Source organism: Bos indicus x Bos taurus, chromosome 11 (assembly GCF_003369695.1).
Source record: "Bos indicus x Bos taurus breed Angus x Brahman F1 hybrid chromosome 11, Bos_hybrid_MaternalHap_v2.0, whole genome shotgun sequence".
Taxonomy (NCBI): domain Eukaryota; kingdom Metazoa; phylum Chordata; class Mammalia; order Artiodactyla; family Bovidae; genus Bos; species Bos indicus x Bos taurus.
In genome coordinates, this window is record NC_040086.1 from 30,061,308 (window position 1) to 30,086,132 (window position 24,825).

General features: G+C 37.9%; 1 long non-coding RNA gene across 1 annotated transcript in view; it reads left to right on the forward strand.

Annotated features, from left to right (window-relative positions):
- Positions 1-5,583: 5,583 nt before the first annotated feature.
- Positions 5,584-24,825, forward strand: part of LOC113900728 — a 79,162-nt gene continuing 59,920 nt past the window's right edge. The window contains exon 1 of the long non-coding RNA XR_003513233.1: positions 5,584-5,810. This is a non-coding gene — a long non-coding RNA (uncharacterized LOC113900728). The remainder of the gene's footprint in view (positions 5,811-24,825) is intronic.

Sequence of the window (24,825 nt, forward strand, 5' to 3'; positions counted from 1 at the left end):
TAGCCCCTGCAAAGTTGTAAGGTATATGGGTTAGTATACCTCCATTAGTAATCTTTTTTTTTAATTGTATGTGTTTTATTTATTTATTTTTTTTATTGAAGGATAATTGCTTTACAGAGTTTTGTTTTCTGTCAAACCTCGACATGAATCAGCCATAGGTATACATATATCCTCTCCCTTTTAAACTTCCCTCCCATCTCCCTCCCCATCCCACCCCTCTAGATTGATACAGAGCCCCATTTGAGTTTCCTTAGCCATACAGCAAATTCCTGTTGGTTAGCTATTTTACATATGGCACCCATTGGTATTCTTTCAGTTTTTCTCTTCTCTACCTGTTGCTTTTACTACATCTTTCTCGTCCCATGTTTGCCAAACACCTTCCAACCACCAATCCTAAGTCCATTTTGAAAGATCATAAATGGTATTAAATAAATCTATGGTTTCTATAGCAAATTAAAAAGTGTTTCATTATAGAAGATCTCAAATATACATGCAAATAGCAATAGCATCTATGTCCCCATTACTTGGTCTCATCAGTTGTCAGAATTTTGCCAGTCTTATTTCAACCATTCCCTTTTTAACATTTTTTTGGGGGAGTATTTTAAAGCACATCCTAGACATCGTGTTTCAGCTTTAGGATGAATCTCTGCCTAAGAAGGAATTTCTAAAGACACAATCGATGTACTGTTAATTCACAAGCAAATTAATAATAATTCCTTAATATTATCTAACACTCAGTTCATGTTTAGGGTTCACCTATTTCCTCAAAAATATATTTTTATAATTAATTTGTTTGACTTTGGATCAAAACAAGGTCTATATGTTGCAGCTGGTTGGTATATATTTCCCAAGTGTTTAAAAATGATCTGTCTTTATTGAGGTAAAATATAACATAAAATTAATGTTAATTTTAATTTTTTTAATATTTATTTTTTATTTACTTATTTGGCTGCATTGGGTCTTAGTTGCAGCATGTAAATTCTTAGGTGCAGCATATAGGATCTAGTTCCCAGACCAGAGATCAAACCCAGGCCCCCTGCATTGGGAACACAGAGCCTTAGCCTACTGGATCATGGGGAACATGCCCCAGATTGATCATTTTAAAGTGAACAAATCACAATCACAATCCTGTGCAACCACCATGTCTATCTAGTTCTAAAACATTTCATTATCCCTAGAATCCCCTTAAACAGTGGCTCTCCTTTCCTGCCTCCCACCAGCACGTGGCAACCACCAATCTGCTTTCTATTACTATGGATCTACCAGTCCTGAATATTTCGTGAAATGGAATCATACAGCATATGACCTTTTGTGTGTGGCTTTATTCTCCCTGAGCATAATGTTTTCAAGATTCATCCATGTTGTACAGTGTATCAGTACTTTGTTCCTTTTTATGGCCAAATAATATCTCATTGTGTGTATATACCACAATTTGTTTATCCATTCATTTGTTGTTGGGCATTTGGGATGTTTTCATCTTTAGCTATTTTGAACAATGCTGCTGTAAACATGCTTTTGCATGTATTTGTTTGAATACCAGTTTTCAATTCTTTTGAGCATATACCCAGAAGAATTGCTGGGTCATAGCAAATTTATGGTTACCTTTTTGAAGAACTGCCAAAATGGTTCCACAGGAACCTCACTGTTTTACATATCCACCAGCAATGTATGAGAGTGCAAGTTTCTCCACATCTTGCCAACACTTGCTATTTTCTACCTTAAAAAAAAAAAACAAAACTGTAGCCTTCTTAGTGGGTGTGGAGTGGTATGTCATTGTGGGTTTGATTTTCATTTCCTTAGTAACTAATGACTTGTGCTTCTAGGCCACTTGTATATCTTATTTGGAGAAATGTCTTTTCAAGTCTTGTCCATTTTTAAATTGGATTGTCTTTAAGTTATTGTTGTAAATCTTTAAAGATTAGTATAATAGCTTCCCTTTCCAGATTATTTATTTGTTGGACAAATCCAGTCATTCGTCCTATAGGATTTCCCTCATTCTGTATTTGGCTAACTATTTTTTCCACATGGTGAAATTTAAGTTGTTTCTCTATCTCCTTATTTCCCATTAACAGATACTTTACAACTAGAGGCTTGATTAAACTCACTTTTGTTGTTGTCTTCATATAGAGGTACTTCATAGTGGTCCTATATCCTTCCTATAGCATTATATGGAGGATCACATAATACCTAGTTTTCCAGTATTTAATTATCTAAACTGTATATTGAGGAACTCTAAGGTTCTTCAGTGTTACTTTTGGGGACTTGCACATGTTTAATTTAAACTTCATCAAAAATATAAAATTGACTATTGTTTTTCTGGATTTCATCAGATTGAAGAGAAAGTCAAGTAGGTAAGCTTCAGGCTTCCATCCAGCTTCAGCCAGAGTCACTGTAGTTTTATATATTGGAGTTCTAAGTAAGATTTAATTAGAAAAACTATTACATTAATTTTTAGAGATACGGAATAAAATGAACATGATAGTAAAATGAATCCTTCTAAACTGTTAGCTTATTGTATGACCCTTTCCAGAGTTATTTATGTCATAACTGGGGACTTTGGAAGCCAGAAAGGCCTTGAGACTCAATGGGAAAAAAGTTCTTTAATGCAAGCAATGGGTGTATCTGGTGGGAGACAGAGCAGTCTTCTTGGTAACCCTTGAACTATACATCATAGGGATTGCTGTAGTATCCCCAAATCTAAGGGTGCCTCCCATTCATAAATGTCTTTGCCTCTTTAAATGAAAGTGGATTTGAATAACAGGAACTCACATTTTAGTCAAGCCTACTGCTTTATGAGAAGACCAAGGTCAAAATGGAAGATATGTGAGGCGGGAAAAACTGAGAATCTTGCAATTGGCTCTGATGTGGTATATAGATGCCCTTTGGGTGACTTTTGCAGAAAAGATCTCTAATTTTGGTCACAAGAAAAGATCCTCTATCTTTCTGATACAGAATATACACACTCTCTGTGATACCTTAAATCAGTATACCTGATTGTCTCCAGATGCTGTTCCTAGTATTCCATTAAAACTTAGCTCCTTTCTATAACTGAATGTTGAACACATCAAGGTGATGGATAGCACATCAGTCCCTTATCCCCGCGATTTTGGAGGCAAAGTCTTCGGTCTTCTTGTGGCTAAAAGGAGATTTATGAACCTTTGCCTCAATTCTAGTTTAATCTTCAAGTGTCTTGCTTTTTTAATCATCAAGGAATTGTAAAGTCTGCCCTTCATGGAACTAGGAATAGCAGAAGGAACACATAGCTGGATTTCTTTGCAGGCAGATGGGCAGAGCACTAAGCTCCCATATTTCCTGTGAGATGAAAAGACTCCTGATTATCCTGTTCCTTTACTCTGTAGTATTGTTTCAGGAAGATCTTGCCAGTGGATCAAATGCTTTAGCCAGAGTCTACTTATGTTACCATTACTATCATCCTTATCATCATCATCATGCCTATATTCCAACATGATGTTAGAAAAGAGGGCCAATTACTGCCTCACTTGACCTTCTGAAGCTGATTTTACTTCACTTTTTTAAAAAATCATTTTATTTTTGACTGTGTTGAATCTTTGCTGTTGCTTGAGGGCTTTCTCTAGTTGTGGTGAGCAGGGGCTACTCTTCAGTTGCCGTGCACGGGTTTCTCATTGCAGTGGCTTCTCTTGTGCTGGAGCACGGGCTCTATGTCTCTTGTGTGCAGGCTTCAGTAGTTTCAGCATGGGGGCTCAGCAGTTGCGGCTCCCAGGCTCTAAAACACAGGCTCAATAGTTGAGGCTCATGGGCTTAGTTGCTCCCCGACATGTTGTATCTTCCTGGATCAGGGATTGAACCCATGTCTCCTGCATTGGCAGGTGGATTCTTTACCACTGAGCCCCCAGGGAAGCCCTGAAGCTGATTTTAAGAGGGTCACAGAAACAAGGGAAGAGAAGCAGCCAAACCAAGGCTCAGATCAGCGGCTGGGCCCACAAATTCCAAATTTACTATAGGAACTCAATCGCCTTTCTGGTTGCCCAGAATTCTTATGAATTGTCCATGAAGATTTAGGTTAAATTTCATCAACTTTGGGCTTCCCTTGTGGCTCAGCTGGTAAAGAATTTGTCTGCAATGCAGGAGATCTGGGTTTGATCCCTGGGTTGGGAAGATCCCCTGGAGAATGGAAAGACTATCCACTCTAGTCTTCTGGCCTGGAGAATTCCATGGGCTGTATAGTCCATGGGGACACAGAGAGTAGGACATGACTAAGCAACTTTCACTCATTCATCAACTTTTATCCAAACTGAAAAATATATACAGTAACACTGGCTTTTTAGATACGAATGTCAAGGTTTATCAGTTCCCAAGCCTTTTCTGAAGGTTAAAGAAGAGAGTGAAAAAGATGGCTTAAAGCTCAACATTCAAAAAATGAAGATCATGGCATTTAGTCCCATCACTTCATGGCAATTTAAGTGGGGAAAAAAATTGAAACAGTGGCAGATTTTATTTTCTTGGGCTCCAAAATCACTGCAGATGGTGACTGCAACCATGAAATTAAAAAGATGCTGCTTGTTGGAAAAAAGTTATGACAAATCTAGACAGCGTATTAAAAAGCAGAGACATCACTTTGTTGACAAAGGTCTGTATAGTCAAAGCTGTGGTTTTTCCAGTAATCATGTATGGATGTGAGAGTTGGACTATAAAGAAGGCTGAGCACTGAAGAAGTGATGCTTTTGAACTGTGGTGTTGGAGAAGACCCTTGAAGTCCCTTGGATGGCAAGGAGATTAAACCAGTCAATCCTAAAGTAAATCAATGCTGAATATTCATTGGAAGGACTGATGCTGAAGCTGAAGTTCCACTACTCTGGCCACCTGATGTGAAGAGCTGACTCATTGGAAAAGACCCTCATGCTGAGAAAGATTGAGGGCAGGTGGAGAAAGGGGAAACAGAGGATGAGATAGTTGGATGGCATCACTGAATCAATGGACATGAGTTTTAGCATACTCCAGGAGATATGAAGGACAGGGAAACCCAGCGTGCTGAAGTTTATGGGGTCGCAAAGAGTCCAGCATGACTTAGCAATTGAACAGCAACAACAACAAAGCCCTTTCCCCAAGTCTGTCCCTAACTAATAGCTTTCACGGTGATGATTGCAAGCCAAGGACAGAAATAGTGTTAGAAGGAAAGTTGAACCCAATCACACCCAGAAAATAAAGCTGCATAACAAGCCTTCTAGAGGGCTTTCTCCCTGTTCACCAGGCTGCATCCCTTTTGGTATAGAAACCATATTCTGTACGTATAGGTTTAGATATAAAATGTTCATTACAGTGAAGAAAACTGGAGAGAAACTAAATGCTCAACAGTGGGAAGACAGGGAAGTATAACTGCATTTTGAAACATTAAAAAAGTTGCTGCATAAAATTGATTGATGTGGGAAGATGTTCATGATAAATCAGTTGAAAAATAAGGCGGGGGAATTTTACATATTTATAATTTTTCTTTTTAGTTTTGGATATTTTTAGTCTTGAAGGAACTATGTGTTCTTTATTTGGGAGGACCAGGGAGGTTCTATTCTAAGCCTTTTTGTACATTTGCATGGATTGGCTTATTGGATTAGCTCTCTGTGGAAGCCACAGACATCTTGGACCAATGGAAATGAGGCAGAGAGTGAAAATGTTTCAACTTGGGAAGAGGAAAGAAAGGACAAGTCTAGATGACACTGGAACATCCTCAGTACTGCCTGGGAAAGTGCCTGTGAACGAAGTAAATTGAGGCTTGATTTGATGCATCAAATTCCAAGCTTTGAGATATTCACAGTTTAAGTACCATCAACAAGAGGGTAAGTGGAATAATATCAGGACCCAGCCCTGACCTAAGGTAGGATAGGAGTGATCTTGTAATATATCTGGTTTTGTTGTAGTTATTTTAACCTTTTAATCTTCTTTCTTTACCTGCTTGGTTCTGGCTGAGGAGACTTGATAGTGTGTATCTCAGGAGTAAAGTTGTAAGCATCAGTCAGATGGAAAAACAATGGGTTCATGTATACAGAGGGTGATAATAGGGACACCAAACATTTGGATCTTCTTTTCAAGTGGCAGCTCACTGCCCTAAATGCACTGCCCCAGGTAGAAACACAGGTTAAGATTTGGAGGCTAACATCAAAGATAGGGTGCTTTGTTTCTACAAGTAAAAAGCAACTTGTGGTGTTACTGCAAATATATCTGAACTGTGTTGGCAACTTCAAAGGAATTCATTAGGAGATTTCCCATTAAAGTTCCTGGAAGTTTGCTCAATCCATAAAGGTGTTTTTATAAATGTAAGACCAGGAGGAATTTTAACAAAGGCCTCCTATTAGGTAACTGGACCAGGAGAACTATATTAAAGGAGAGAGCAATTTCTTGTGATTCATCTCTTGGGGGCAAAGATCCTAACTCTTTTCATCTGTTTCTTCTTCATTATAATGGTACTTATAATACCCAAGATTACAGGGACATTGAGAGGATTAAATAACATTATTTGTGAACAATATTGTTGTTCACTGTTGTTGAACAATAATATTGTTCTAATATTATTGGAATTAAATAACATTAATTCCTTTATAGGTAAAACAAAATGCTCGGAATTAACATCTGAATCAAAGTCTGTGATATCTGCTGTAGAAGGATTCTAGGTTCTTCCCAAGTGAATCATATCTAAAAGACAAGCTGTAGAAGAGGAAGGTAAACTCAATGCACTCTTGAGGTTCAGAAAGAACATAATGGTGGGATGTTGAAGGGAAGGTCAGAATTTGAATAAGAATTGAAAGAAATAGTCTCTCATCCCCAGTGTTTAAATGATCTCACTTGGTCTTAAGTAGTGAAACCTACAGAATCTGGTAAAATTTTGAAATTTTCTGAAAGGTTGCTCAAAAAGACAAGAAAAAAGGGAACAGCTATTGTTGGACAGATGAAATGATGTATTAATACATATACTCACTATTGAATCTTGAGCAAGATCTACCATGATTACTATCTAGCTTCCAGTCTAGAGGCCAGTTCAGCCAAATATTTTGTTCATGCTTTTTAAAACTCAGTGGTAAGTACATAAAAATGTCCACAACACAGATGAGGTTGTTAAATTCTTTCTTAAGAACAAGACAAAAAGGAGAAGTGATTTACTGGAGTATGTTGCATGTTGCTGGGTTTGTTTTTTATTTTTATTTTTGCTCTTCCAATTCCCAAAGTCCACAGCAGCCTGTCTAGTTGAATCTTGATTTGTTTTGTCTCATATGAATGTGAACATCCACCCTCCCAGAAGAAATGGTAAATAGCTGTACACATCTATACCACGAAGTGGTCATAAATAAGGATCATTTATAGGGCTAGTGGGAGGGCAACTTTTTGGCTTAGAGAACTGCCTGCAGCTACACTGTTCTATGAAGTTTTCTGTAACTAAAGGAACCAAAATATTGTTTTTTTTGTTGTCATTGTTTAAAATTATTATTTTAAAATAACATGTACATACATATAGTAAAAAAAAAAAAAGGAAATTGATATGTTATAGAATGGTGTTAAATGAAAAAGCTTTATGTCTGCCACAGTGGTAACCACTTAAAAATGATTGGTTTTAGGCAACACAAATCATGCATGAACATGTTCTTGTAAAAATTTTAAACCTCACAGATAAAGTTAGAGTCCTCCTTGACCATCGCCCCAATTACATTCCCCTTCTCAGGAGTCACCACCTTTGTTAACAGTGGTGGGTTTCCTCTCAGATCTTTATAATCTTTAAATGTATGTTTATTTTGATTTCTATTGTGCACAGATGGTATACTTTGACATCCTTCCATGTCAGTGCATATATACATTTCACTTCTTTAAACTGTTGTGTAATATCACTCTGCCATTATTTATTTACATACAGTGAACACTTAGATATTCCCAACTTTTTGTTATTACAACACAGAACTGCAATGAGTTTCATTGTCTCTAGTTCCTAGTACACATGTGGAAGGGGTTTTCTAGAATAGATGGGAAGTATCCATTTTTAGCCATTTCTATTTTGAGTTTTTCTGTTGTTCACCATGATCGTTCAAAATCATATCCTAATCATTTATTTCCTGATTTACCAAGTTTAGATCTTATTAATTGACTCCTTACTATGAAAGAAGGATAAGGAATTTAGCTATAGAAAAGAAATGCAAAAAAGCAAAATGGCTGTCTGGGGAGACCTTACAAATAGCTGTGAAAAGAAGAGAAGCGAAAAGCAAAGGAGAAAAGGAAAGATATAAACATCTGAATGCAGAGTTCCAAAGAATAGCAAGAAGAGATAAGAAAGCCTTCTTCAGCGATCAATGCAAAGAAATAGAGGAAAACAACAGAATGGGAAAGACTAGGGATCTCTTCAAGAAAATCAGAGATACCAAAGGAACATTTCATGCAAAGATGAGCTCGATAAAGGACAGAAATGGTATGGACCTAACAGAAGCAGAAGATATTAAGAAGAGATGGCAAGAATACACAGAAGAACTGTACAAAAAAGATCTTCACGACCCAGATAATCATGATGGTGTGATCACTGACCTAGAGCCAGACATCCTGGAATGTGAAGTCAAGTGGGCCTTAGAAAGCATCACTACGAACAAAGCTAGTAGAGGTGATGGAATTCCAGTTGAGCTATTCCAAATCCTGAAAGATGATGCTGTGAAAGTGCTGCACTCAATATGCCAGCATATTTGGAAAACTAAGCAGTGGCCACAGGACTGGAAAAGGTCAGTTTTCATTCCAGTACGAAAGAAAGGCAATGCCAGAGAATGCTCAAACTACCTCACAATTGCACTCATCTCACACGCTAGTAAAGTAATGCTCAAAATTCTCCAAGCCAGGCTTCAGCAATATGTGAACCGTGAACTTCCTGATGTTCAAGCTGGTTTTAGAAAAGGCAGAGGAACCAGAGATCAAATTGCCAACATCCACTGGATCATGGAAAAAGCAAGAGAGTTCCAGAAAAACATCTATTTCTGCTTTATTGACTATGCCAAAGCCTTTGACTATGTGCATCACAATAAACTGTGGAAAATTCTGAAAGAGATGGGAATACCAGACCACCTGATCTGCCTCTTGAGAAATCTGTATGCAGGTCAGGAAGCAACAGTTAGAACTGGACATGGAACAACAGACTGGTTCCAAATAGGAAAAGGAGTACGTCAAGGCTGTATATTGTCACTCTGCTTATTTAACTTATATGCAGAGTACATCATGAGAAATGCTGGACTGGAAAAAACACAAGCTGGAATCAAGATAGCCGGGAGAAATATCAATAACCTCAGATATGCAGATGACACCACCCTTATGGCAGAAAGTGAAGAGGAACTCAAAAGCCTCTTGATGAAAGTGAAAGTGGAGAGTGAAAAAATTGGCTTAAAGCTCAACATTCAGAAAACGAAGATCATGGCATCCGGTCCCACCACTTCATGGGAAATAGATGGGGAGACAGTGGAAACAGTGTCAGACTTTATTTTTCTGGGCTCCAAAATCACTGCAGATGTTGACTGCAGCCATGAAATTAAAAGACGCTTACTCCTTGGAAGGAAAGTTATGACCAACCTAGATAGCATATTCAAAAGCAGAGACATTACTTTGCCATCAAAGGTTCATCTAGTCAAGGCTATGGTTTTTCCTGTGGTCATATATGGATGTGAGAGTTGGACTGTGAAGAAGGCTGAGTGCCAAAGAATTGATGCTTTTGAACTGTGGTGTTGGAGAAGACTCTTGAGAGTCCCTTGGATTGCAAGGAGATCCAACCAGTCCATTCTGAAGGAGATCAGTCCTGGGATTTCTTTAGAAGGAATGATGCTAAAGCTGAAACTCCAGTACTTTGGCCACCTCATGCGAAGAGTTGACTCATTGGAAAAGACTCTGATGCTGGGAGGAATTGGGGGCAGGAGGAGAAGGGGACGACAGAGGATGAGATGGCTGGATGGCATCACTGACTCGATGGATGTGAGTCTGAGTGAACTCCAGGAGTTGGTGATGGACAGGGAGGCCTGGCATGCTGTGATTCATGGGGTCGCAGAGTCGGACACGACTGAGTGACTGATCTGATCTGATCTGATCTGACTTTTCATCTCCTTTGTATTTCCAAGTTTTGTTAGTTGTATTTTTATCATTGGTTCTTCTATTACTTTTATGACTTTACATAACACACTTCAATGTCTAATTCTTTTTTAAACAACTTTAGACAATATCTTTTGATTCTCTGTTGTGAATATATTAACACCTCTGCTTCATCCTCCTCTCCTCCCAAGTTCTGTCAGCTGCAGTATTACTTTCATCTTGTCCAGGTTTATTGTCTTTACCTTTTATTCTACAGCTGTACAATCCTCCATGGCTTCTCTGTGGACTGATTCTAAAAATTGGAAACTTTTGGACAATGTCTTAATATTATGACTCTTTAAATAATATTCTTGATATACCTAAATATTGTTTCTGAAACCTTGGAGGAGTTGAACTGTTCAAAGAAACCTGCTCCTGCAACGAGTTCAAGTTCATTACATTTTCTTATACTCTACCATATCCTGGAATTCATGTTATTTTAGTTTGGTGTATGGAGCATAACTGTCTAACAAAGTTCTACTTCTGACATTTCTAATTTTCCTTTCTTCCTTACTTTTTCTCCCCCATCACTTCTTATCCAACTCTGCCTTCATTCTTTCTATGCATTTGAGACTCAATTTTACCTGTAAATAAGGTCTTATCCACTTTCTATTTTCCGGAAAGTCATCACATTCTCTGGTCCTCTCTCTTATTCTCTTTTGTAGATCTTTGCTTTTGTTTTAGTATAGAGGACGGGAATTTAAATATATCAATTCAGACATCTATTCTGAACCAAACAAAGCAGGAATTTTTAAAAAGCTTCCTTCAAACTCCACTGTCTGCTTGAAAGCATTTTCCAGTTTTAGCAAACTAGGCAACTCTTAGTTTTCTAATGAGCTAGAGACAGGTGAGAGTAGTCTATTATCCAAATCGTAAAACCAAACTCTAAAATCTGTCAAAAATGGTGTTCACCACTGACTCTGTTATAAGATACCTCATCTAAAATCATGACCTCTACATCATATCTGTAAGTCCTGGCTAAGAAGGGGAGGGACTGAAGGAAGACTCAGTGTCCTTGGCAGAGCTACAGGGCTAGACTTTTTAATGGCTCATCCTTTTCGTGTTGTCCCAGAGAACTGACACTGCCAGTAGCCCAGGGGAAGGCAGGATGCCACAGCAGTAAAAATTTGGGATTCTGACACTTTGTAGCTGTGTGATTTTTTTTTACTACTTCATTTCTTAAGCTTCCACTTCCTCATCTGCAAGGTAGGGGTGATAACAGCGCCCCCCTCATAGGATTGTTGCTGTTGTGTTAGTTGCCTAGTCATGTCCGACTTTTTGTGACCCCATGGAATACTAGAGTGGGTTGCCATTCCCTTTTCCAGGGGATCTTCCCGACCCAGGGATCAAACCTGTGTCTCCTGTATTGCAAGGAGATTCTTTACTGTCTGAGCCACCAGGGAAGGCCCATGGTTTTGTTATGGTGGTTAAATGCAATAATATATATAAAGCCAACACCAACACTTGGTGCCAACACACAGTAAATATCCAATAAATGTTAGCTATTTTTATAAAGAACCTTGCATTCTGAATATATACTGTCCTTTATGGGAAGTCTCAGGAAATAAAGTATATGGTTCTCAACCTTGTGGAGTTCCCAGTCTAAGCAATGACCAATATTTTCACTCTGTGGAGCGTCACATATAGCATGAGTTTAATGGATATCTGTTGTATGTTAAGTTGCTTCAGTCGTGTCTGACTCTGTGCAACCCCATAGATGGCAGCCCATCAGGCTCCCCTGTCCCTGAGATTCTCCAGGCAAGAACACTGGAGTGGGTTGCCATTTCCTTCTCCAATGCATGAAAGTGGAAAGTGAAAGTGAAGTCGCTCAGTCCTGTCCGACTCTTAGCGACCCCATGGACTGCAGCCTACCAGGCTCCTCCATCCATGGGATTTTCCAGGCAAGAGTACTGGAGTGCGGTGTTGTATAAATAGCTGAATAACCTTTGGTCTTGATGGAAGACCTGGCTTCTCCCCTCAGGGAATACTCAGATAAAGAGAAATAAGATACATATTATGTAAACAAGGACTGAGTAGGCACTCATATGATAATTGATTCAACCAATATTTGTTACTCATTGGCTATATGAAGAAATTATATTAGGACATTTAACAAAACACAGTTCCTGACTTCAAGGGGTTTAAAGCCTAGTTGATAAGATTTGTGACAAAGAGTTGAAAGTGTTAGTTGGTCAGTTGTGTCCGATTCTGCAACCTCATGGACTGTAGCCCGCCAGGTTTCTCTGTCCGTGGAATTCTCCAGGCAAGAATACTTCTCCAGGGGATCTTAACCCAGGGATTGAACCTGGGTCTCCTGCATTGCAGGCAGATTCTTTGCCATCTGAGTCACCAGGAAAGCCCTAGATAAGATAAATACATTAAAGTGAGGGTATTACTGACCAGCTGGGACAAGGCAATTTTCAAGTTGCCTCATTCCCATATCTTTCCCTGGTTCCCATCTATTTCTTATGTGTCTGGCAATGTTTATTTCCAAGGTAATAATAATAAAAAAAAAATCAAGCAGACTGTGTCTGAAAAAGAAAAATGGAGATGGGTACACAGCTCCCTAACTGTCTGGATAAACCCATGGATTTAATCTCCCTGAAGGCAAATAAGCTGTCCAGAGAAACACATTGTTCCCACTGACTTCCTCACCCTGACCATTCACTGACTTCTTTCTGTGATCGAAACTCTTCACTACATTAGTCAACTTATAAATACATACTTCCAGGGAGGTTGGAAAAATCTTTTGTTTGTAAACTCCACCATTACCTCAAACTCAGTGTGTTGTATTTCCAGAGGTAGAGAATGGTGTGGAGAAAAACAATGAAACTAGATAAACATGAGATCAAATCTCATCTCATCTTCTTTTTAGACGAGTGACTCTTGGGCAAGTTAATTTAAGCTGAGTCTCAATGTCCTCTTAAAAAAATGAAAATAACAGTGCAATGTCAGGGATTGATAGTTTTTTCCTGCAAATCCAGCCTATCCTTCACCATGCTGTTACAACAGTTTTTAGCTGGTCATGAGGTTGCTTAGATAGAACATGCCTTCCATGGCCATGCGAATGAATTCTGGTTAAAGGGATGTTGATGGAAGCAAGTGCTGGTAAGTGTTTAACTATTAATAACTCACACACACACGCACACAAACTCACAAAGTGCTACATATAAGGACATATGTTCAATGTTGATTTTACTGACTTCAATGATACATAATTTATAAATAATAATAGAGTATTCAGTGATGTATCATAAGCTCTTTACAGCCAGCTGAATATTACAGGCTGCTTTGGCTGATTGTTTCTGAGCTCTCATATCTGCATGCAACCTGTGGTTCCAGTGCAACCATGATTTGACAAACGGAGCTCCATTCCAATTCACTCTTTTCCTGATAAATTTATTGTCATTAAATCTGAAATGTGATCTACCATTAAACTATTTTTATCCTCATATAAACTGTACTCATTAAATTGAAATTTCTTTCCATGTTAGCACCACATATTTCAGAACCTCATTATCTGTCAATGAGGTGAGTGACTATTGTGCTGAATCGGATAATATTTTTCAAATACTAGAAGAATATTTTCTTAATGTTCTGTGCTATTCATAATGTGATGGCCACAGACACACCACGTTTTTAGTTTAATCTACATTTTTTATGTTTTTCTCCATTATTGTTTTAGACAAGTAACAAAATAATAGATCAAACTCTGACTTGTAGCATTTGCTGATTTCTATGATGTAAATATTCTCATCATGACTGAGTTCAAACTACCAGCATGAGGTGACTGACCACAGAGTTGGGAAGAAATATGCAGTGTTTTCATCATATAAATGTGATAAATATGATTTCATATGTTAGCTGTTTGGAATTCTTTGAGTTGTCCCTTTATAGTTTCTTACCACTTTTACCATTGGTTTTTTTCTCTCTCTTACATGTAAGAACTCTTTGTATGTTACCTGTTATATCTATCACTAGAAGATAAGCTCCATGAATGTAGGAATACCATATAGACAAATAACAAAATAATAAATCAAACCCTGGCTTCTAGTATTTGCTAAATGTTTTATTCATCATGGTACCCAGTAGCATCTATTGCGTAAAAGGTGTTCAAACAAATGTTTGTTAAATGTTGCAAATATTTCCACAGACTATAATTTTTATTTTATTTATGCTTATTATTTTTTGCCTTTTCATTCATTGATTCTGAGCTTTCTGTCCTATTTAAGAATGCCTCTTTCATCCCAAGGTTGGTTATCCTCCTAAGTTTTCTAAAAGCTTTATTTTTTTTGTTACATTTAAATGTGGAATCCATCTGGAATTTATTTTCATATATGACATGCATTTCTTCCAGATGGCCAGCCTATTGTGCTTCTTCTGTAAATAAATTATTTTTCTTTACTAAACTGAATTTCTACCTTTGTCGTACATTAAGTTCCCATGTATGCTGGACTCTATTTTTGGTACTCTAATTTGTTTCATTATGAATATTTCTGGAATTTATCATACCCTTTGATATACTGACTTTATAGTAATTACAGCATAATAACAGAGTACAGTTGTAGTATTCCCTATATACTGTCCTAAACAATTTGGATTTAACCCTCACAAACCTCTTGTCAAATCGCTACTATGGTTGTTTCTATTGTTTAGTTGCTAAGTAATACCTGACTCTTTGCAACCCCATGAACCGCAGCACACCAGGCCTCCATGTCCATCATCAACTCCCGGAGTCCACACAAACCCATGTCCATTGAGTCGGTGATGCCATCCAACCATCTCATCCTCTGTCGTCCCCTTCTCCTCCTGCCTTCAATCTTTCCCAGCATCAGGGTCTTTTCCAATGAGTCATCCCTTCGCTTCAGGTGGCCAAAGTATTGGAGTTTCAACTTAAACATCAGTCCCTCCAATAAACACCCAGGACTGATCTCCTTTAGGATGAGCTGGTTGGATCTCCTTGCAGTCCAAGGGACTCTCAAGAGTCTTCTCTAACACCACAGTTCAAAAGCATCAATTCTTCAGTGCTCAGCTTTCTTTACAGTCCAACTCTCACATCCTTACATGACAACATGAAAAACCATAGCATTGACTAGACAGACCTTTGTTGGCAAATTACTTTATGTGTTTGTCTCTGCTTTTTAATATGCTATCTAGGTTGGTCATAACTTTCCTTCCAAGGAGTAAGTGTCTTTTAATTTCATGGCTGCAGTCACCTTCTGCCATGATTTTGGAGCCCAGAAAAATAAAGTCAGCCACTGTTTCCATTGTTTCCCCATCTATTTGCCATGAAGTGATGGGGCCAGATGCCATGATCTTAGTTTTCTGATTGTTGAGCTTTAAGCCAACTTTTTCACTCTCCACTTTCACTTTCATCAAGAGGCTCTTTAGTTCTTCTTCACTTTCTGCCATAAGGGTGGTGTCATCTGCATATTTGAGGTTATTGATATTTCTCCTGGCAATCTTGATTCCAGCTTGTGCTTCCTCGAGCCCAACATTTCTCATGATGTACTCTGCATATAAGTTAAATAAGCAGGGTGACAATATACAGCCTTGACGTACTCCTTTTCCTATTTGGAACCAGTCTGTTGTTCCATGTCCAGTTCTAACTGTTGCTTCCTGACCTGCATTCAGATTTCTCAAGAGGCAGTTATCTTTCTCCTTCTGACTTGCTTCACTCTGTATAATAGGTTCTAAGTCCATCCATGTCATTAGAACTGACTCAAAGGCACTCCTTTTATGGCTGAGTAATATTCCATTGTGTATATGTACCACAACTTCTTTATACATTCATCTGTTGATGGACACCTAGTTGGCTTCCATGTTCTAGTTATTGTAAATAGTGCTGCAATGAACAATGGAATACATACGTCTTTTCCAATTTTGGTTTCTTCAGGGTATATGCCTAGGAGTGGGATTGCTGGGTCATATGGTGCTTTTATTCCTAGTTTTTTAAGGAATCTCCATACCATCTTCCATAGTGGCTGTATCAGTTTCCATTGCCACCAACAGTGCAAGAGCATTCCTTTTTTCTCCACACCCTCTCCAGCATTTATTGTTTGTTGACTTTTTGATGATGGCCATTCTAACCAGTGTGAAGTGATATCTCATTGTAATTTTGATTTGCATTTCTCTAATAATGAGTGATGTGTTTTTATGTGTTTGTTAGCCATTGGTATGTCTTCTTTGGAGAAATGTCTGTTTAGGACTTTTTCCCACTTTTTGATTGGGTTGTTTGTTTTCCTGGTATTGAGTTGTATGAGCTGCTTGTATGTTTTGGAAATTAATCCTTTGTCAGTTGTTTCATTTGCTATTATTTTCTCCCACTCTGAGGGAAGGTCTTTTCACCTGCTTATAGTTTCCTTTACTGTGCAAAAGCTTTTAGTTTAATCAGGTCCCACTTGTTTACTTTGTTTTTATTTCCATTACTCTAGGAGGTGGGTCACAGGGGATCTTGCTTTGATTCATATCATCGAGTGTTCTACTTATGTTTTCCTCTAACAGTTTTATAGTTTCTGGTCTTACATTTAGGTCCTTAATCCATTTTGAGTTTATCTTCATGTATGGTGTTAAGAAGTGTTCTAATTTCATTCTTTTACATGTAGCTGTCCAGTGTTCCCAGAACCATTTATTGAAGAGGCTGTCTTTGCCCCATTGTATACTCTTGCCTCCTTTGTCAAATATAAGATATCCATATGTGCACGGATTTATTTCTGGGTTTTCTATCTTGTTCCATTGGTCTATATTTCTGTTTTTGTACCAGTACCATACTGTCTTGATGACTGTAGCTTTGTAGTATAATTGAAGTCAGGAAGGTTGATTCCTCCAGCTCCATTCTTCTTTCTTTGGACTGCTTTGGCTATTTGGGGTCTTTGGTGTTTCCACATGAATTCTGAAATTTTTTGCTCTAGTTCTGTGAAAAATGTCATTGGCAATTTGATAGGAATAGCATTGAATCTGTAATTGCCTTTGGTAGTATAGTCAGTTTTACAATATTCTTCCTACCCAGGAACTTGGAATATCTCTCCATCTTTATGTCATCTTTGATTTCTTTCATTAGTGTCTTATTATTTTCTGTGTACAGTTTTTTTGTCTCCTTAGGTAGGTTTATTCCTAGATATTTAATTCTTTTTGTTGCAATGGTGAATGGGATTGATTCCTTAATTTCTCTTTCTGATTTTTCATTGTTAGTATATAGAAATGCAAGTGATTTCTGTGTATTGATTTTGTATCCTGCAACTTTGCTAAATTCACTGATTAGCTCTAGTAATTTTCTGATACTATCTTTAGGGTTTTCTATGTACAGTATCATGTCATCTGCAAACAGTGAGAGCTTTACTTCTTTTCTGATCTGGATTCCTTTTATTTCTTTTCCTTCTCTGATTGCTATAGCTAGGACTTCCAGAACTATGTTGAATAATAGTGGCAAAAGTGGATACCCTTGTCTTGTTCCTGATCTTAGGGGGAATGCTTTCAGTTTTCATCATTGAGAATAATGTTTGCTGTAGGCTTATCATATATGGCCTTTACCATGTTGAGGTAGGTTCCTTCTATGCCCATGTTTTGAAGAGTTTTAATCATAAATGGGTGCTGAATTTTGTCAAAGGCTTTTTCTGCATCTATTGAGATTATCATATGGTTTTTTATCTTTCAGTTTGTTAATGTGGTATATCACCTTAATTGATTTGCACATATTGAAGGGTCCTTGCATCCCTGGAATAAACCCAACTTGATCATGGTGTATGAGCTTTTTGATGTGTTGCTGAATTCTGTTTGCTAAATTTTGTTGAGGATTTTTGCATCTATGTTCATCAGTGATATTGGCCTGTAGTTTCTTTTTTTGTGTTGTCTTTGTCTGGTTTTGGTATCAGGGTGATGGTGGCCTCGTAGAATGAGTTCCTTCTTCTGAAATTTTTTGAAAGAGTCTTAGAAGGATAGGCATTAGCTCTTCTCTAAATGTTTGATAGAATTCTTCTGTGAAGCTGTCTGGTCCTGGGCTTTTGTTTTTTTGGGAGATTTTTGATCACAGCTTCAATTTTCAGGGCTTGTAATTGGGTTGTTCATAATTTCTGTTTCTTCCTGGTTCAGTATTGGAAGATCAAACTTTTCTAAGGATCTGTGCATTTCTTCCAGGTTATCTATTTTATTGCCATATAGTTGTTCATAATAGTTTCTCATAATCCTTTGATTTCTGCATTGTCTATTGTAACCTCTCCTTTTTCATTTCTAATTTTGTTGAGTTGATTCTTCTCTCTCTCATTCTTGATGAGTCTGGCCAAAGGTTTGCCAATTTTGTTTATCTTCTTAAAGAACAAGTTTTTAGTTTTATTAATCTTTACTATTGTTTCTTTCATTTCTTTTTCATTTATTTCTGCTCGGATCTTTATGATTTCTTTCCTTATACTAATTTTGGTGTTTTTTTCCTCCTTTTTCCAGTAGTTTTAGGTGTACAGTTAGGTTGTTTATTCGATGTTTTTCTTGTTTCTTAAGTTAGGATCGTCTTGCTATAAACTTCCTTCTTAGAACTGCTTTTGCTGAATCCTATAGGTTTTGAGTTGTCATATTTCATTGTGATTTCTTTCTAGAAATTTTTTGGTTTCCCTTTTGATTTCTTCAGTAACCTGTTGGTTATTTAGAAATGTGTTGCTTAATCTCCATATGTTTATGTTTCTTACAGTTTTTTTCCTTATAATTGATATCAAGTCTCATAGCATTGTGGTTGAATAAGATGCTTAATACGATTTCAATTTTCTTAAATTTACTGAGGTTTGATTTGTGACCCAAGATGTGGTCTATCCTGGAGAATGTTCCATGTGCACTTAAGAAGAAGGTGTATTCTTCTGCATTTGGAATGTCCTGATGATATCATTGAGATTGATCTCATCTAATGTATTATTTAAAACTTGTATTTCCTTATTAACTTTCTGTTTTGATGATCTGTCCATTGATGTGAGTGGGGTGTTAAAGTCTCCTACGATTATTGTGTTACTGTCAATTTCTCCTTTTATGTCTGTTAGTGTTTGTCTTATATACTGAGGTGCTCCTATGTTGGGTGCATAGATATTTACAATTGTTATGTCTTCCTCTTGGATAGATCCCTTGATCATTATGTAGTGTCCTTCCTTATCCTTTGTAATCTTCTTTATTTTAAGGTCTGTCTTGCCTGATATGAGGATTGCTACTCCAGCTTTCTTTTGCTTCCCATTTGCATGGAATATATTTTTCCATCCTCTCACTTTCAGTCTATGTGTGTCTTTAGGTCTGAAGTGGGTTTCTCATGGACAGCACGTATATTGGTTTTGCTTTTGTATCCATCCAGCCAATCTGTGTCTTTCGGTTGGAGCATTTAATCCATTTACATTTAAAGTAATTATTGATAGGTATGTTCTTATTGCCATTTTCTTAATTGTTTGGGGTTGATTTTGTAGATCTTTCCCCTTCTCTTGTATTTCTTGACTATTCAAGTCCCTTTAACATTTATTGTAAAGCTGGTTTGGTGGTGCTGAATTTTCTTCACTTTTGATTGTCTGAAAAGCTTTTTATTTCTCCATCAAATTTTGAATGAGATCTTTGCTGGGTAGAGTAATCTTGGTTGTATATTTTTTCCCTTTAATACTTTAAATATATCCTACCATTCCTTTCTGGCCTTCAGAGTTTCTGCTGAAAGATCAGCTGTTAAGCATATAGGGTTTCCTTTGTATGTTACTTGTTGCTTCTCCCTTGCTGCTTTTAATATTCTTTCTTTGTGTTTAGTCTTTGTTAGCTTGCTTAGTATGTATGTTGGTGTGTTTATCCTTGGGTGTATCCTGTATGGGACTCTTGGACTTGATTGACTATTTCTTTTTCTGTGTTGGGGAAATTTCAACTATAATCTTTTCTAAAATTTTCTCCTACCTTTTCTTTTTCTCTTCTTCTTTTGAGACCCCTATTATTCGAATGTTGGTGCCTTTGATATTGTCCCAGAGGTCTCTGAGACTATCCTCAGTTCTTTTCATTCTTTTTACTTTATTCTGCTCTTCAGAAGTTATTTCTACCATTTTGTCTTCCAGCTCACTGAGATTTGTTCTTTTGCTTCAGATATTCTGCCTTTATTCCTTCCAGAGTATTTTTAATTTCAGTAATTGTATTGTTTGTCTTTGTATGTTTATTCTTTACTTCTTATAGGTCTTTGTTAATTGATTCCTGCATTTTGTCCATTTTGTTTTCAAGGTTTTTGATCATCTTTATTCTGAATTCTTTTTCAGGTAGTTTGTCTATTTCCTCTTCATTTATTTGGACTTCTGTGGTTCTAATTTGTGCATTCATTTGTGTAGTATTTCTCTGCCTTTTCGTTATTTTCTTTAACTTATTGTGTTTGAGTCACAGTCCACTTCATCTCCCTAGGATGCCTTCCAACACTGTGCTGATCTGGACCTGCTGTGGGGGCAGCCCAGATTCTAATCTGGCCCTACTCCTGTGTGTTCTTGCTTCCAATATCCACAGCTATCAGAACTAGTGTGTTTTCTTTTGTGGGAGCTCTCAATGTCCTTTTATATATTCCTCAGACACAGAGTCTGCCTAGTTTTTCATGTGGATTTAATCTTCAGCTTGTACAGCTGGTGGGAAGGTTTTGGGTCTTCTTCCTTAGCCACACTGCCCCTGGGTTTCAGTTGTGGTTTTATTTCCACCTCTGCACGTGGGTTGTCCACTGGGATTTGCTCCTGAGGCTGCCCTGGAGGACCTGGGTTTGCCCCTGTGAGGGCCAGGTGTGGAGGTGGTGCAGGTGCTTGGGTCTCAGGGGTTCTGGCAGCACCAGGTACTCAGGGGAGTTGGCAGCTAAGGCAGCAGGAAATACAGTGCTCTAGAAGGGTATGGCAACCAGTATTGGCCAATACGCTCCAGTATTCTTGCCTGGAAAACCCTCTGACAGAGAAGCCTGGCAGCCCCCAGTCTACAGTGTCGCAAACTTTTGGACATGATTGAAGCAACCCTGCACACATAGATGCAAGATTATTTTTTGCCTGTGGCAGCTCTGCTCCAATAAGAGTTGAGCATGAAGGTGGTGCAGCTGTTTGGCTTGTGGGGACCTCGGCACAAAGTGTGCAGGACTGCCTCTGCCCCAGAAGTTATTGCCCTATCAGAGTCTTTTTTCAAGCCTCTTGTAGCTGGTGATCAGAAGGCCTCTTTGGCCAGTCTTTCTCTGGAACTCTGCCTGTTCAGGCACTTGCCTGGGGTCCTTCTCTGTTGTTCAGTATGTCAGGCACATATATGGGCCCCCAGGCTGGGGTCCTACTCTGTGTTTGGCACATCAGTCACTTAAGGAGCACCCTGGGTGTCCTACTCTGTAGTTCTGTGCGTCAGGTGTTTGATGGGCTAGCCTTTCTATTATTCAGCTGTTGATGCTGGTGTATAAGGAAAGAGAGGCTATGGTGATGGCTCCACCCCTTACTCAGCAGTATTGCCTTGCTTTCGTGGCTGCCAGGCTTTCCTCCACAGGCATTTCCCACCACAGTCTCTTCCCTCACATCCCCTCGATCCATCTCTCTGCAGTCAACAGTGGCCCTCACCTTGAGATTGCTCCATAATCCCTAAACTCCAATTCCCAGCCACTGAGCCTTCCAGGGGACGTGTGTCCCTGTCTGGGGTATGTATGGCTGCAGCAAGAACTGTCTGATTCTCATTCCATTTAGGCTGCCACAGATCAGCTGTTTTACTCTCAGCCTTAAATGTTTCTCCTCTGACTCAGACAACTGCCCAGTGTGGGGATCAGACCCCTGCTTCAGTTCCCCGACCCACCAAGGGCAGGCCCAGTCCTACTAACACTCCTGATTCTCCCCCCAGTTGCATTGTCCTACCGAGTTTTGTGTGGTTCTATGTATTCTTTTACACTGGTCAGCACCCCTGTCCACTCTCACCTGATGTTCTGCATGCACTTCTGTGTCTGAAGGTGTATTCCTGATGTAGAATGTATACATATATCTATTCTTTTTCAAAATCTTTTCACATTTAAGTTGTCACATAATATTGAGCAGAGTTCTCTGCACCATACAGTAGGTCCTTGCTGGTTATCCATTTAAAATATGGCAGTGTGTACATTTCAATCTCAAACTTCCTAACTATTCCTCCCCCTCTGCCTTCTCCTTTGGTAACCATAACGTTCTCTAAGTCCGTGAGTTTGTTTCTGTTTCATAATTAAGTTCATTTGTACCATTGTGGTTTTTTTTTTTAGATTCCACATGTAAGTAATATCATATGATATTTCTCTGTCTCTAACTTATATAAAGGGCTTGAGCATCCTTGGGTTTTTGGATTCTGAAGGGGGTCCTGGAACCAATCTCCTGAGGATACCCAGGGATGATTGTATTCCTTCCTTAGTATTACGGGATGGTCTATGCTTTTCTTGTATATTTCTTGTTGCAAAAAGAGAATCTTCCACTTCTCTAAGAAACACAGGTTCCTTTTAGTGAGAAATAGTATTTCAAGACCATATTTTTGAGTACTGGATTAGTTCACTGCTATTGGCCTGGATATTGTTTCTAGGCATTTCAGTGAACTCAACTAGGTAGTATATACGTCAACACCCACATTTGTGTTTTCTAAGGTGAAATACCTCATGAGTTTACAATGATATTTCCAATTCAAATTCAAGTCTACAGGCTTTTTTCTTAGCCTCTTCTATATTACAACTGTATCTCCTTTCTTCCAAACTATGAATCTTGATTCTCAAGGGAACAGGGGATAATGGAATTAAACATCTCTTGACTACTCATTTGTTTTATTATATATATCACACATACAATAGTCTCAGTTAGCAATACTATCTACTGACAGTAACTATAATTTTTTTTGCGTTATGCTCTCCCTATACTCCCTTATCTTTTTATCATTGTGCTATATCTACACTCCCTAAGAATGTAAGCATTATATACTTGACTCTCTTCCTTTTAGGCTTCCCTGGTGGTTCAGCTGGTAAAGAATCTGCCTGCAATGCAGGAGACCTGGGTTTGATCCCTGGGTTGGGAAGATACCCTGGAGAAGGGAAAGGCTACCCACTCTAGTATTCTGGCCTAGAGAATTCCATGGACTGTATAGTCCATGGGGTTGCAAAGAGTTGGACACGACTGAGCGACTTTCACTTTCTTCCTTTTAACCTTCATTTAGTCTTAGTTCTATTAAATGTATATATTCTGTACTTAATGTTCATTAGGAGTCCTTATTGCAATCCATCTCTAATCCTTTAGATCGAAGTTCATTCTTAAGTAGATTCCTTGGGAAGGGCTCATGGGTACAATATTGCTTGAATTACTGCATACTGATAATCATACATCTATGCACTTGAAAGTCAGTTTTTCTGAATATAAAATCTTTGGCCTACATCTTCTCTTTTTGAGTATCTTAAATATCTTACTTCGCTTCTTCTGTTATATGGTGGTAGTGTTGAAAAATCTGATGCTAATCCAATTTTCTTAACATTACAAATCACTTACTATTTTTGCTTAGAAGACCAAAACATGTTTTCTTTCTTTCTTTGAAAACAATTCTAGAATATGACTGTTTTGTTTGTTTTGAGTTCATATTCTCAGAAACAGATGTTTGCTGTAGCTTCAAATCTTTTTTTTTTTTTTTGCTTCAGGAAAGTTTTCTTCAGTTAGTTTTCAAACATTTCTCCTGTTCTCTTGCTGTGGTTTTCTTTCCTAGGATCATTATTGTCTACATGTTGGCTCTCAATTGTTTGTATTTAATATGTGTCACATTCTCTTAAATCATTTTTATCTCTCCATTTATCTTTATTAAAGATAATTTTTTTATTTAAAAATATTCCTTTTCTTCACCTATTCCTCTCAAGGCATAATCTACTGTGTTTATTGATTTATTGGTTCTACATTCATCTGCAATTTTTAAATTATTATTCCTTTCTTTCTCTTCTTACTTTTGGACCATGCCACAGAGCATGAGGTATCTTAGTTCATGTGGTATCTTAGGTATCTAACCCTAACCAGAGATCAAACCAGTCCCTCCTGTAGTGGAAGCATGGAGTCTTAACCACTGGACTACCAGGGAATTCCCTTTTCTTTCTTTTCTGAGTTCTGTCAACTCATTTCTAATTTTTTTCTAAGTTTGATTTATATTATTCTTTCAAATATTTTATTATTTTCTTGATGTCTTTTAGCTCATTTTCAAGCATTTTGGACCATTTTTATATATTCTGTGAGCATATCTGAGTGCTTTCATTATCTATAAAGTGGACTTCAATGTATGGTTCAAGATCCTTTTAGACACACTGAAAGGGAAAAGCTATTTTCTATTTTCATGCTCTTATGAAGATGATATTTTTCTCTTTCACTGTATTGACATTTGCACTGATAATTCAAAGCAAGGATAGGCAAAATTGCTAGTTTTATCACGAATTAAGGCAGTGGCACCAAAAGGTATTAGTAGTCATTTTAAATGCATTTTTAAAAAGCCAGTTTTACTTAAGAATGTCCTTGATGAAATATGAAAAATTATTAATTTTATTAAAGTTTGTCCCTTGAATACACATTTTTTAATGTTCTGAGTGACAAAATGGAAAGTACATATGAAACACTCAGTTCAGTTCAGTTCAGTCACTCAATCGTGTCCAACTCTTTGTGACCCCATGGACTGCAGTTATGCCAGGCTTCCCTGTCCATTAACAACTCCTGGAGCTTACCCAAACTTATGTCTATTGAGTTGGTGATGCCACCCAACCATCTCATCCTC